Source organism: Ambystoma mexicanum, chromosome 4q (assembly GCF_040938575.1).
Source record: "Ambystoma mexicanum isolate Mex_15411 chromosome 4q, UKY_AmexF1_1, whole genome shotgun sequence".
Classification (NCBI taxonomy): domain Eukaryota; kingdom Metazoa; phylum Chordata; class Amphibia; order Caudata; family Ambystomatidae; genus Ambystoma; species Ambystoma mexicanum.
In genome coordinates this window covers 1,182,458,262-1,182,473,159 of record NC_090928.1, presented here as the reverse complement: position 1 = coordinate 1,182,473,159, position 14,898 = coordinate 1,182,458,262, and the positions used below count along the sequence as shown (strand labels likewise).

The 14,898-nt window shown below is 46.5% G+C and overlaps 1 protein-coding gene across 1 annotated transcript in view; it reads left to right on the top strand.

Moving 5' to 3' along the window:
* DNAH8 (dynein axonemal heavy chain 8) overlaps positions 1-14,898 on the top strand; it is an 8,835,797-nt gene that overhangs the window by 8,329,614 nt on the left and 491,285 nt on the right. The window lies entirely within an intron of this gene.

The following is a 14,898-nucleotide window of genomic DNA, read 5'->3' as shown; positions in this document are numbered from 1 at the left end:
AATGGCCTTATGATGAACTTTGAAAAAATCAAGTGTATCCATTTTGCGCCTAAAAACATGGCTGTGCCAAAACTGGTAGTAGAGGGTGCGGACATAGAAAGAGTAAAGCACTATAATTATTTGGGTCTTTAAATCACGTCAGAATGTGATTATGGGCCAATTATATCTGAGAAGAAGCGTAAAGCAATCGCCATGATTGGTAAATTGTCTCTGCACAATCAAACTTCTTGTGCTGCAATATTATATGCGATAGAGGCTTTATGCATGAAAGATCTGTCCTGGTTGAAGATTGTGGAGGGAATATTTTGTAGGAGGGTACTAGGAGTGGGACCTAGCGTTCCAGTTAAAATAATAAGAATGGATTTGGGACTGACATCTCTAGTAGCATAAGTAGAAAAAAGAAGATGTTTACTTTATTTAAAAGCTAAATTAGCCCCAGTTTGTCCATTGTTGAGCCTACTTGGCAAGACAAAGGGCAAGCATGGAAATAACAACCTTACTACACTGTCTGAGGAAATCTTTAAAGTTGTGAAATAGATTCCAAATTGGGAAGAGAGCTACCATGTTCAGAGAGATAAGTTTGTCGCTACACTAGAGTAATGGGATTTGTGCTCTAACTCTATCCATCTGGCTGCTCTAAAGAGCTATGGTGAGGTGTTGCCTTATCTGTTGCACACGGTTTATAGTCATAATCCCGAATTTATAAATCCCCCAAAAAAAATCTCGAATAAAAAAGGCTGGAAAAAAAAATATCGAATTTTTTTTATGACGTTTTTTGTTCGAAATGGGGGAGTTCCCCCCCAACCCCGCCTTTTTTTTTGTTTTTACTTATTTTAATTATATAACTAGAGCCAAAAAAAAATATATGAAAATTCGATATTTTTTTTTCGCCCTTTTATATTCGAGATTTTTTTTTTCGGGATTATGACTGACCACCGTTGCACACCTATAGGCAGCCCCAGCCCTAGCTGAAGTTGTGCCCTTTTCCAATGATTTGCAAATTTCTACTACTTTTGCGAATCAACAAACTCCAGTTCTGGCGACAATTGGCCAATAACTCTCGATTCCAAAAGAATCCAGGACCTGCTGACACTGCCGAGTACAGGACAAACCTGAGTCTGCCCAACATGTTTTGACCGAATATAGAGAATTTTTTCCTTTATATATGAATCTTCTTGGGCATTATGTCACAAGATATAGCATGGTTCATATCTCTCTGACAGATAATTGAGCCTATCCAGACCTTGTTGGAGCCATCCGGATATTCATCCGGCTCCGTTCATCCAAAACGCAAGTGTTGACTGACCCACCATCAGCGGCAGCCCTACTGGACAGGGAGGTGCATGCTGGAGTTTTTTTACTTTCCCTTTAAATAATGGGTATGTATTCACTACAGCCATAAAGGCCCTTTAAGAATTATACTCAGTCTACTTCTGGCATGTGCCTAAAACACATATACTGGGCACTGCACAGGGTCCACAAAGATGCCCTGATAAAGCTGAGCTGATCTAGAGGTGTCCTCGCCAAGACATGCCTAATCAGGGATTTCGTTGAACCCATTGAGAGATTCCTGTTAAAGATCATTTAGATGTTACTAACACATTGGCTGACCCCAACCTAGGAACATGGACTTTAGGACTTTGAAGTTGTGATTTTTGGCGGACTTAAACTTAAGGGAATGAACTTTTGAACATTGGAGTCTCCAAGTTAGGAAAGACACCTTGTGTACAAATCACGGAATAAATGGTCTTGTCTACTCAGTCGCTTTTCAAAGTCTATGAACTTTATTTTTTAACCCTTTTTGTTTCTCTGTGCCTTCTTTCTGTATTACACCTTGCAGACATTCTATTCATTTCCATGCAATATTATGACCTTATCTAAGGTATTGTCCCAAGGGGCATTCTTGTATGTAAGAAATGTTTCCACGGAAATCGATATATTGTCACATATATTACATTTTGTTGATGTCTATTTGTTGTTCTGTTTTGCAAGTCTCATGTATTTGAATTGTTTTTGACCAAAATAAATAATTTGCCAAAAATAAATAATGGCTCTTTTGAACTAAAAATTGTTCACAGTATCTGTTCATCTGGATTATCATGCCAGAACCACCCCACAGGATATCTTGTGTGGATACCCGTACCTATAAACTTTAATTCACAAATAAGCAAAAACAAATAAATCCCCACAGTGGAATTCATATTTGTATGTGCAGGATATGATGACATTTAATTTAATTTCTTTAATGTGGTTTAGTTTACATAATAAACTTTACACATAACTACATACACAAATACATATAAAAAGGTATAGAAATAAAATTATACTAATATAGCAGTAAAACAAAATTATACCAAAACAGAGACAAAAACGTTTTCTATATCACAATTTGGGTAGCATATTTAATGATTTCCATCAAACTTCTTTTTAAAACATACAATCAAACCGCCACTCAAAATCCTTTTGCTAACTTTCGCAATATAAATCGCTCCTTTTCGTTTTAGATGATATCATCACAAGTTTAATAGAAGCTAAAAATAGTCAGCCAAGTGATGTTTCAAATACCTCCTACTAACATAAACCTATCTTGGATATACCCCAGGCCCTTACAATGATATACCCAATTTGGCTTCTACCTTCAACCAGATGTTATAGAGGGCAGTTATTAAGCGCATGCTATCAGTGTTTGTACAATGTGTCCAAAAGGACAACTCCCCAATAGTTTCCCATTTGTGCACATAGGTACCAACATAATATTTAATTATGTCGGCCATAGCGTGACATTCAGTCAGCAAATGCTTGCCCGTCTCAGGGATTTCCTGAATATTACAATCACACCAAAATCGCTGTTCCATCGGGATCTTGTCCATTACCCCTGTTGTCGTCTTGGTGGGGAGCTGCTCCAGTCTCAATAAGAGAATAAACCTTCTAAGCCTCTTGGAAGGATATAGGTTCAGGTATGTCTGCGGCTTCTTAAATGTATAGAGCCTAAACTGTACAAATTGATACTTTTTTAACCTTCGGAGATGGTCAAAATTCTTCTACCAATCCCATAGGTCTACCCGTCTCCCCAATGCATTCTGCATTGCCTCTGAGAAACACCCACCTCGGCGTGATCAACATATATCCGTCAACATTTTTTACATATGATTTGTCAACAGGCAGGTGGTGCTTTCTTTACTCATTTCCTGATAAGTTGCAGCGAGTAGTGCATTTTCTGCTCACCAGGTCATATTTAGATAGAGCCCAGCCTTCTTCTTCAGAACGAATGCCTTTAGGGAAATCAGCCCTAACTCGAGCCTTATTAAGAGCCATAGGGATAGAGGCCGGGAGACCTAGAATCCTCTGCCAAAATTTCAACTCAATAACCTGCAGCCAATTCAGGTCAGTTTGTACTAGCGCTTTAAGTCCATATATCATCATGGGGGACAACATTTGCATATATAGTCAACGGGTTCCCTACGGGTTCCCTACGGGTTGCATATAAAGCCTCCATGTTTTGTGGTAAAAGTATTGAACAGTGCAGTTATTTGTGCAGCTCTAGTAGCATGTCTTTGCGTGCATGTGGAATAATCAGCGCCTGGTTCGTAGTCAATTCCGAGATATCTATAAAATGTAACGTACAAGATTTCAACATTACCAACAAAAAGCTTAACGCGTGCTGTTTTTTTGCTTGTATATTTTATGACTTGGGTTTTCTCTAAATTGATAGTGAGGCTGTTTCTTTCAGAGTACTCCCAAAGCGCAAGGGCAGATCTACGTAACCCACTGATGGTGTGGTCAAGTATGACCAGTTCATCTGCATATGCTAAGACTGGGCAGGGAGCATTGCCAATTCTAGGAGGACAGTTATTGACTAAGGTTATTACCACAGGTATGTCTTGGGCATATAAGTTGTACACAAGGGGGGCAGTAACGCACCCCTGTTTGACCCCTCTATTCTGTGAAACCTCTTTGGTCATATGGCCTTGCTGATCTACTTTCAGTCTCACAGTGGTATTATGATGTAACAACCTAAGATAATAGAGGCGGTCATCTGGACAGCACATCATCTTAAGCTTCAACCACATTTTACCTCTTGGGATAGAATCAAATGCAGCCTTGAAGTCGATGTATAACGCATACAGGGGGGGTTGCCCACTCTTCCGCGCTCTAGTACGCATAATGTCCACAACCAAGAGATTGTGGGCGGTGGAGTAACCTTGTTTAAACCCGCTTTGAAACTTAAGAGAGGATATTTGACTGATCCACCCATAACTGCAGCTCTTTAAGTATTAAAGAGGCAAATAGCTTACTTGACATTAATGACATGATGACATTAAGGTGACAGTTTTTGGTCATACTGTTTAAATACAGGAAATAAATCTGTATACATCGCACTTTACCGAGTTTGGACGGGAGTCACAGACTCAGGCAAACTTGAGAGACCTACCAAACTGAACTAGGGAAATGGGTAATAAATTAATGTATTCAAAGATGTAATTTTATCTTATATAAATGTAGCCTTTTTATATTCCTCTATACGCAAGGTCCTTGCAAAATGAAACTGTGAATCCTTTTCTTTTCTCTTTTTCCTTAAATTGACATGTATGAAATAATGAATGAATGTATTTAAATTGTATGTAAGTAGTTTCTTTTTTAGTTTGTGTTTTTTGAATTGATTATGTATTTTGTATGTGAAAAATCTTTGAACTAGACACATAAATAAAAATAAATAAATTAAATGGACAGAAGAAATTACTAAATCTTTTCAAGAGTTAAGAAAGGAAATCAGTAATGCTCTTGTGTTAGCTACACTTAATTATACCATTTTTTTTATCCTGTTCTCACATTCTAATGGTCAAGTAATAACTGCTGTCCTCACACAGGTTACCGCCATGGGGCACATGCCTTTAGCATATTACAGTGGGATTCTACATCCATTTATGCAAGATCATTTCCACTGCATACCTGCTTTATCGGCTGCATTATTTGCAATACAAAGGTCAACCACTGTGACTCTGGGGTGTCCATTAACAATATATGTTGCACACACGTTTTGCCATCTTGGAAAAGTCTAAATCAAAACTTACTACACAAAGAGCTTCAGGTTATGAGTTCATATTGTCCAATTCCTCGATCCACCCAGTTAGATGCCACACTGTTAATCCTGCAACATTTATAGCAAACCATGTGCAGCCAGATGTTCAAGTCCAAGACTGTGTGACTTATGAGGGAGAGTTAGATGCACACATTAATGTACTGGAAATGCTCTTGAGGGGGAGAAATATTGTTTGTTGATGGGTCATCAACGATTGATCATAACTCGGGAGAGAGACACACTGCTGCAACAGTTGTGACACTTGTTGATGGGGATTATGAGGTCATTGTAAAGAAAATATTGCCCTCACACTACTAATCACAAGCAGCTGAATAAGTTGCACTAATTGAAGCATTAGAAATGGGCAAAGGACCATTTCTCACCAGCTACTCTAATTCAGCTTACGTCACATCTATGGTACACTCAGGCCTGTCAAGTGGCACAGAAGGGGGTTTAGGAAATCTGATGGCACCCCCATACAGCATGCAGCGCTACTCTTTGGATGGATTGATGCTCTGTGGTAGCAGTGGTAAAGTGTACAGTTCATGCAAACCAAATGGATCCCACAGCTTGTGGTATTGTACCTCATCCCGCAGTACCTCTTTCACCAGTGTTGCAAAGTACAATTGGATTGGGGACGTCCTGCAAAGGATATAGTTCAGGGTGGCCTTATGGATATCCTTGACAAAAGTCCTTCCAAAGAACCTGTGCTGCCTTTCCATTCTGCACTTAAGAACGATATCTTAGAAAACTGGTAGAAGCCAGATATCACTCCGGCTGTCAACAAAGAGTGGGTTAAAAAATATAGTGCATCAGCCATTTATCCTGGTTTCCTCTCCAGGGAACCTACTCCTGAGAGTTTGGTAGTGCCGGTGGCTACTTCCACCTCTAAAACAGCTGCATATCCATCCTCCAACCTGATAGGGATGACAAAAAATATGACATGCTAGCGAAAAAGACTCTGAAATATCTCAGCAGCCCCTGCCACTCTCTCCACAAACTGGGCTTCTCCCTGAATATCAAGAAGTCCCAGCTGACACCTTCTCAGAAGCTGCAATTCATTGGAGCGGTCCTGGACTCTTCCTCTGGGAAGTCTCCGGATTTGAGGACACAACATATCTTTAAGATGGTGACAAGATTTCAGGCCGCCCAATATCTGCAGGCTTTCCATTTTTTGAGGTTGCTGGTCCTCATGCCATCCTGCATTTTCCTGGTGCCAGAAGCCCGCTTAAGTATGAGGTCCCTCCTTTGGGCCCTCTTATCCCAATGGTCACTTTTCTCAAGCAGGATGGTGGACCTTCTTCAAGGTCACACAGGATCTACTGAGGGCCTGTCAGGAGAACGTGATGGTAGGGGAACCTTTATGGCAACCATGGTCAGAGATAACAGTAGTCACATATTTGTCCCTCACGGGATGGGGAGCTAACAGGGCCGATCTCACGATCAGCTGGCTTTGGTCCCCATCCGAATCAAGATAACACATACACTTTTTAGAGCTGAGGGCAGTCAGACTGGCGCTGATGGCCTTTTTGCCTTACATACAGGCGAAGAACAACCTGATAATGACAGACAACACAGTGGGCATGCATTACCTTAACAAAAGAGGAGGTGTAGAGTCACTAACACTGTGCGGGGAGGCAATGCAGCTCTGGCTTTGGGAACTACAAAATGGGAAAGTGTCTGGTGTCTTAGAGGGACCCTGACTGAGTTTGCTTTCATACGTGAATTCTACATGCTACTTGTTTCACTAAACCGAGCTGGTGAACAAAGAATTCTTTCCACCAGCCCTATTGCTGAGCCAGACCCTGCCTCCTGCTAATGCCAGCTCTTATAATCATTCTGGTAAGTGGAGCATAGCGGAGTGTGGAGAGTGTCTGTTGTCCGGTGGCCCGGGCAGCCCAGGGCAAGCATGGAGGAAGGAAGGAAGGACATTACGCAGTAACAAGAGCAGAAAGGAGGGAGACCCTGCTGCTGCCTTGATGAGCAACATGTCACTGACTGTGCTGGCAATGAACATGGAGGTTAAGATCCTTGCTCCTCATCTTCCGACACCGGGCAAGCCTTTGAGAAAATCTGCATTATTAAATATTGCCCTTATATCTTCGCTGAGTTCTCAACGACACCAACTGCTAGGTGAACACCTCCCTACACTGACTTTTCCCAGAGTAGAATGTATGAATGACTGAGGGCGTGTACTTATTGCTTCCCCATTGCCCAGAAGACACTTGAGAGATGCGGAAAAATCATTATTAGATCACCCTAAATGCACCAGCTTAAAATGAAAAATTCTCCCCGATGGGTCTAATCACACCTATTGCTGGTTTGACGTGTGTATCAGAGGTTGCTAAAACTAACAGCTTAAATAACTCGAGTCCTCTGTTAGCAAGCCCCGACTTGATCGGTATGAGTCCCACACCGGCCCTGTACGAGCTCACCAGCCCCTCATTGAGATCTAATGAAGTAAGTGTGGAAGAGCTCGCCGTACAGGTCTCAACCGATCAATCTCAACTTAAACTGCCAAGCCCAGCTAAGAATGATAATCAGAAACACAATAAGGTGCATGGTGTGGAAGTTATGATGCACAATGAACCACCACCTACCAACGGTGGGTTCACTGTTGCGTCACTCAATCGAAATTCGATCATTGAGTCCCAGGAGGAAACTGACAGGATCAACCTAGCGAATCTCAGTGAGTTGGACAGTAATCAGGTACAAACTGAAAAGGAGGGTGATTCCACATCGTCAGAATCAGTAAATAACACAGTTGAAGCTCAAGGACCCGCCAAAACCTTTTTCCTGCTTCAACTCAAATCGAAGCATAAAAGAACGGGTCAAAAGATGTGGACAACCAAGCACTTATAAGAAAGTTCAACTGAGAGGACAGGGTCCCGGGATAACCCGTTTCACCGTCTGCCTCCCTAAAGGAGATCTCACAAGACGAGCACATTCACCACTAGACCTGTCTGATGCTGAAATTTTAGCCGGCATTGAAGACACCGATCTAGCACAATGCGAAATTTCCAATAAACAACCTGCTATTGCACCGGTGAGCGCACTCATGACATCATTTAACTTCTGTCCCATCAATAAAGCAAATAATAGAGCATCCTTCACGCCATCAGTTGCCTGGCCAGTACAGTATTCCTGAAACCCAGTCAATAGCAATTTTATGGCAGTGGATGACCTGAACCACTTGTGCAGTGCTAGTGAAAAAACAGATGGTGGGGATTCTAACGGTCCACCTGTAAATCAGGGGTCGAAACCCCTTAATCTAGGAGGGACAGAAGATTTGCGCCATGACATCGTGCATGCCGCTCAAACTCCCACCATCCATGGAAAATTGGACATTGGACCACGAATACGCTCTGACGCATGATCTATTTGATCACGCCACAGAAGTCAATGACAAAGAATTGATAACGAATTAAGGAAGGGACATGGTAAAAGGATTCGCGACTCAATCCCATGTACACCCGAGAAGTGTATGTTTGCCTGATGCAAACCCTACATGATTAAGTATGACGAGTCCTTCGATAGATGACTCGGAGCATGAGCAAAACTTTAGTCAAGGTGAAAAACCTATCAACAAATCTCTCTATCAGCTGTTCACGTAGCTGGAGAAGAGAACACAATGGCGGATGCTCTGAGCAGGCGACCATGATCTCCTATGAGTGGGAGCTAGCTCAGGAGGTCCTTCTAGATATCTTCACCCTTTGGGGAACCCCTCAAGTGGATCTGTTTGCATCCAGTAACAACAGGAAATGCAACCTGTTCTGCTGCAGTGAATTCCCTCAGAGAGGAGCTCTGGGGAACGTGTTCGTAGTGGACTGGGAATTTATACTCCTATATGCGTTCCCTCCAGGCCCTGTCATTCCTCATGTCATCAGGAGGTTGAGGAAGTTCAGGAAATCCATGATCCTGATGGCTCCAGATTGGGCCAGGAGGACATAACCTGGATCTTCTAGAAATCTCCATCTGCCCGCCATTCGGTATTCCCCAGAGAGTGGTCCTACTCTCACAAGAGAGAGGCCGTATTCTTCATCCAGAAATTAGAACTCTGAACCCTCACGCCTGGTTTCTGAGAGGTTACGATACAAAGATTGGGACCTGACAGAAGACGTCATGGAGGTGTTGCTTTTGACCAGAAGACCAGCAACAAAAGAACTGCTTTTCGAATACGTTTTGCAGCTCGTGTAAAACTAATGATATTGATCCTTTCACTTGTGATACACCTGCAGTGCTCACTTTCCGATTGCACCTAGTCCACCAGGGGCTGCAGGTGGCTAGGGCCAAGGGCTACCTGGCAGCATTATCCATACTCCTACGTCCCGTCCCCTTTCCTCCATACTTATGGGACATTCCTCTGTCCTGTGGGACGGGACCGGAGCACTTTGAAAAAGCATAACATTTTGCAAACATGTGTCCTTCTTCTCTTTTTACGCGGGGTACCGCAAGCGGCCGTACCCCCGCCCACCTTAGCTCTGCCCAGCACATCGCCCATCAGTCCTTTTCTCCGCTCGTTTGAGACTGGACGCACTTGCATCTGCGCAAGACTTTTTTTTCCAGTTTCCTCCTCTCTAGCTCTTGCTTAGCGATCGCGTGGTAGTCCGTCTATGCCGTTTCAGCTAGACTTTCCAAATTGTTCTTCCTGTCAGCGACGCTTCGCTAGGACGGATCCCCATCCTCTTTGTTTAGAGTGTTTGGGTCCGGACCACCGGTGGGACTCGTGTTTTTATTGCGATTCCCTTTCGGTCCGGGCGCTTCAACTTCGTTTAGAGCGGTGGGAGGAGGTGTTTCAGCGCACTCCCCCTACGCATTTTCAAACCTTCATCGACGAGAAGAAGAAACGCCCGGTGAGTTCTTTACTTTTTAGAGCACCCCGGCCGGGGGACTCTTTCCCGGGGTCTTCCCGGTCTGGGAGGAGCGTCAAAAGCTATGTTACCGGGGCTTGCCCTAATGTGCTGTCTAGGCCTAAAAAGTGTACCAGAGTTTTCTCTGATGGTCTCCGTAAGGGACCTATTGACACCGGATTACATTCCGAGGCCCCTCCTGTGGGTGATGATTGTGGTCCCAGTTCTACTGAGGCGTTGGGTACCAGAGCTTGCTCTGAGATCTCCTAGATTGGAGCTTCCCGTAAAATCACTGGGGTACACCCGAGGCCTCAGTTCAGGATGTTGATACCGAACGGAGGTTCGAGGCCCAACGTGAAGAGGCTTTTACCAGACTTGGGTCCGAGGTCCCTCTCTTAGAGGCTAAGGTGACCAACAGTTCTGAGAGACATGTTAAGGTCTTGTCAGTGAGGTGTGTTCCTCATCGTTCCAGCCCTTGCGGTTACTCCAGGTCTGTTGAGGGGGCAAGGAGAGAGGTTTTGAACCGTAATTCCTCCTTTACCGGCAGTGCCGAGGTCCTTCCTGTGAAGGCTAGTTTGGCTGTCAGCATGTCACAGAAACATCCTAGTCCACACAGTACCAGCTCGGCCGAGGTTCCTTGTGTTAAGGCTAAAATGAAGACCCTTGACCCACCTGTGGGGACCCCTGCCCCACTTCCACACGTGTCGCAGTTCTCCTCAGGTGCCAACAAAATGGCGGCCGTTCCCGCCAAGACCACTGCAGCCATTTTGTATACATCCCTTACGACTATGCCATTGGCCCTAGGTGTAGGGGGTGGTTCTTTGGGTGAACATCGGTTTCCTTGTTCACATCCGTTTCATCCAGTTTATGACTGGAACGCTCGGATGCCCCTACCGCACAATGTCTTGCTGTCTGCGGCATCAGCGCCCTTGATTTATGTGGCAACCCTCTCCCTTGCGTCCCTTGAATTACTCCCCCCATGAGAGGCCACCTCCGGTCGCGCCCAAATCGTCGGCGGAGGACACCTTTCCTCAAGTTTCAAAAACGTATGCATTCCGACCCCATGAAGGAGTACTATCGAGGCTTGTTTAGGGAGATTTTCCCACCTGCGCCGTCGGTTCCAGCTGCGGTCCCTGTGTTTCCGCCGACGCTGCCTTTGCCTGCTGGGCCTCCCTCGACTCTTCCACCCCTGCCTCTGTTGTCCCCAGTGGACAAGGCCATTGTGGTGCCTGATACGACTCAGCCTGATCCGGACCTGTCGAACGACGCACAGGGCGATCAGGACAGCGAAGACCAGCCCCGCTCTATCAGAGCCTTTCACGACCGGGTCCTGGACATGATGTGTCTGTTGGATGTTCCAGTACCTGAGGCACCCGCTCCGCAGGAGGGCGTGCTTTCGGGGGCGTTCACTTTGTCTCCTTCAGGTGTACCGGCTTGTTCTTGCAGAAGGACGTTTTGGCAGAGGTGTGTAGAGTCTGGGAGAAACCACACTCTGGACTGTTTGGCAACAAGAAAATTGATGCGCGCTACAGGCTCCATTCTTCGGAAGAGATGACCTTAGTGTCATGTCCGACCCCCTCCTCCACGGTAGTGGCTTCGGCCACTTTGCAATCCAGACCTGCGGCATCCTCTTCTACGACTGCTACACAGGTTCTGGGCAAAGAGGATAAGCTTCTTGACTCCCTTGGGAGGAAGATTTTCGCTAATTCAGCCCTGCAGCTCCATCAAGCCAATGCAGAACAGGTGTTAGCGGGGGCGAATATGAAAATGTGGAAAGGTCTGCCGGAGTTTGAGGAGTTTATTCCCGCTGAGAAGCTTGAAAATTTCAAAGCGGGATTGTCGGATGCCAGGCTCCTGGCACAGGATCTGCTGGAGGCTGCGGCGCATCATATCGACACCTCGGCCTCGGGCCTTATGCTTGGCATGGATACCTCTCGTCAGGCTTGGCTGCACGACACCAAGTTCTCTATGGAGGTGTAGGATAAGGTTTTTGACCTGCCTTTTGATGGCAAGGAGCTCTTTCATTTTACAACAGATGTGGAGCTGACCAAAACGAAGGACAGCACTCAGACTGCCAAGTCCTAGTCTGTCCTGGTAAAACCACCTTTTAGGACACATAGATCTTTGTCGCAGCCTCGGCCTTTGTCTGGTTTCAGGGGTTTTCTAGATCGAAAATCCGACAGGGCTGACACACCTTTGGGAATTTCCCGCCAAAGGCAGCAACAGAGTCGTTTTTTCTCCCACTCCTCAGCCTCCTCCTCAGGTTCAGGTGGTGCCGCCACCGAGAAACCAGCTAAATGAGGGCTTTCTGCGCTCGCACGAGGCCCCGGTGGGAGGACGCATTGCATCTCATTGGGAGGCGTGGCAGACCATCACCGAGGACCGGTGGGTCTTGTCAGTCGCTCGGGCGGGCTTCCGCTTACCCCTTGCCCCTACCCCACCCATCAATCCTCCCTTCCATCAGTCAGAGTCATCCTCCCTCAGAGCCGAGATTCAGAAATTACTGGATCTCAGAGCGGTGGAACCCGTTCCCCTGGGGGAACGAAGTGAGGGCTTCTACTCCCGACTGTTTACGGTACCCAAATCCAACCAGGCTGGCCTGCGCTCCATCCCAGACCTTTCCCAGTTCAATCTTTTTCTACCCCTACAGAAATTCAAGATGATCAAGCCTGGTCAGATAAAGTCCTCTTTGGAGAAGGGCGATTGGCTCAGCGTGGTGGACCTTCAGGATGCGTATATGCATATCCTGATCTGGAATCCACACCGGAGATACCTATGGTTTTCTGTGGGGGAGCACTACTTCCAGTTCTGAGTGCTCCCTTTTGGCCTCAGCTTGGCACCGCGTGTCTTTACGAAGATGATGTCGGTTATCGCAGCTTATCTTAGGTTTCAGGGTATCCATGTGTATCCATATTTGGACGATTGGTTGTTGCGCAGTCCTTGCCCGCTGAAAGCTTCGAGCAATCTTCAGTCTCTCCTCCAGCTCCTGTTCCACCTTGGGCTGTCGGTCAACTGGCAGAAATTTTCCATGACGGTCTCTCCGGGGACAGGATGGCGGATCTGTTGGCCATGTGTCAGATGTTTGCGCAGGCGGAGAGCATGTCGGCCTGGTGGTTCCAGAGGCTTCTGGGTCTCATTGCCTCATGTGTATTGGGTCTTCCTCGGCTCAATCTGCGGACGCAGATGGCTCTTCGGAATTCTTGGCGTCAGCCTGTGCCTCCGGACTCCAAGATGATTTTGATTTTGATTCCAGCTTTCATGAGAGTGGACCTGGTGTGGTGGTCATCTCTCAGAAACCTGTCGGTGGGTGCGGGTTTTCAAGACCCCGCTCCGATGGTGACGATCACAATGGACTCCTCCCTTCTGGGGTGGGGTGCAACGTTGGATCTTCTTCAGTTTTCCGACCTCTGGTCGCCCCAAGACAAGTTCCTTCACATAAATCATCTGGAGCTTCTGGCGATTTTCCTTGCACTCAAGGCGTTCAGGCCGGTCATTGCCAACAAAGTGGTTTGTGTCCGCACAGACAATGTGGTGTCAATGTTTTACATCAACAAGCAGGGGGGCACCAAGTCTCCTCCTCTTGTGGATCTGGCCATTCAGATCTGGGAATGGGCGGTTCAGCTTGGCGTCTGGCTGGTAGCAGTACACATCCCAGGCCAGCTGAACATCACGGCAGATGCTGTCATGATGCCTACCCCCGGAGCACCAGGCCAGGCCCAGCACCCCCGGAAGCAGGCATCATGCCCTCGGGTAAAAGCCCAGCGGCCCCTTATAGGGGCTCTTTGTACTCAGTCCTGGCGCCTTTGGCGCCAGGCTCATGTTGGACATCAGTCCTGGCGCCATAGGCGCCAGGCTCATAAAGGGAGGTGTTTTGTGCACTTACCTGATGCAGACCATGCTGCACGCTTCAGGCCTCCCTGAGACCTGAAAGGGACTATTTTTTCATAGGGACTATTTTTTCACTCGGGCGTGGCCAGGGAAGGATACATACCTAGTTGGGGAAGGATACATACCTGGGACTTCTTTGGAGGCTATTTAAGCCACGCCCAGACAGCAGCTCATGCTTCGCGTTGTTCTGCTTCCTGCAGCTTAACGCTCACCGTGTCTGCTCCTGCTCCTGGACTCCAGCCACGCCCGCCTCGAACCTGGAAGACCTGCAAGGAAGGAAGAGAAGAGAAAGGTGAAAACCAAGGACTATTTCAAACTTCTTACCTGCATCCGGAATCTTCTCGCCAGCATCCCTGAAGAAAGACTTCCATTTAAAAGCATTGCGTTGCTCGCTGCAGCGCCACGCTTCACTCACCTGTCCTCGAGACATTTCCCGGCTCCATCGTGGCTGTCAGCATCGGACGCCACATCTCTGCACCTAGAGGAGAGAGGAATAAACAAAAGGTGAGCAGAAGGAACACAGAAGGAAAGCCTGATTAACAGCCATAATACTTACCGGCTTTTCTTCCACATTTCGGGTCGGCGCCGCCCCGTTGGCAGGTACCGTACCCCGGCCCCTATGGGGAAAGGACAAGAGACATTTCTGGGGAATGATAAGGACATTTAGAGGGATCGCCCTCATCACTACTCACCTCGGCAGTTTAACCCCTCGACGCATCGCCTTCATTCTGCACCTGAAATAAAGGACAGATCACAGGTTAGAAAGACAACATAAAGGGCGCCTCACTTGAACTTTGAACTTTCATACTTACGGCGCTCAGGAAAGTCAAGTGGATTTTGCCAGCGCCATTCTGAAAACCAGTGAAGTAACTGGACGAACACGCGCCCCTGCACCAGAAGCAGGATGGAGAGTTCATCCTTCCAAACCATAAGGTGAGCTTAAACCGGGGTTTGGAGGAAGTTAGAGAGGAACGAAGGGGGAAGGAGGAAAGGCGGGAGCTAGCGCACTATTCTGCAGACTGCTAATCCCCTTTCTCATCTGCAGAAGGATATTCCTACGGGCCAGGCAAGCACAATTTG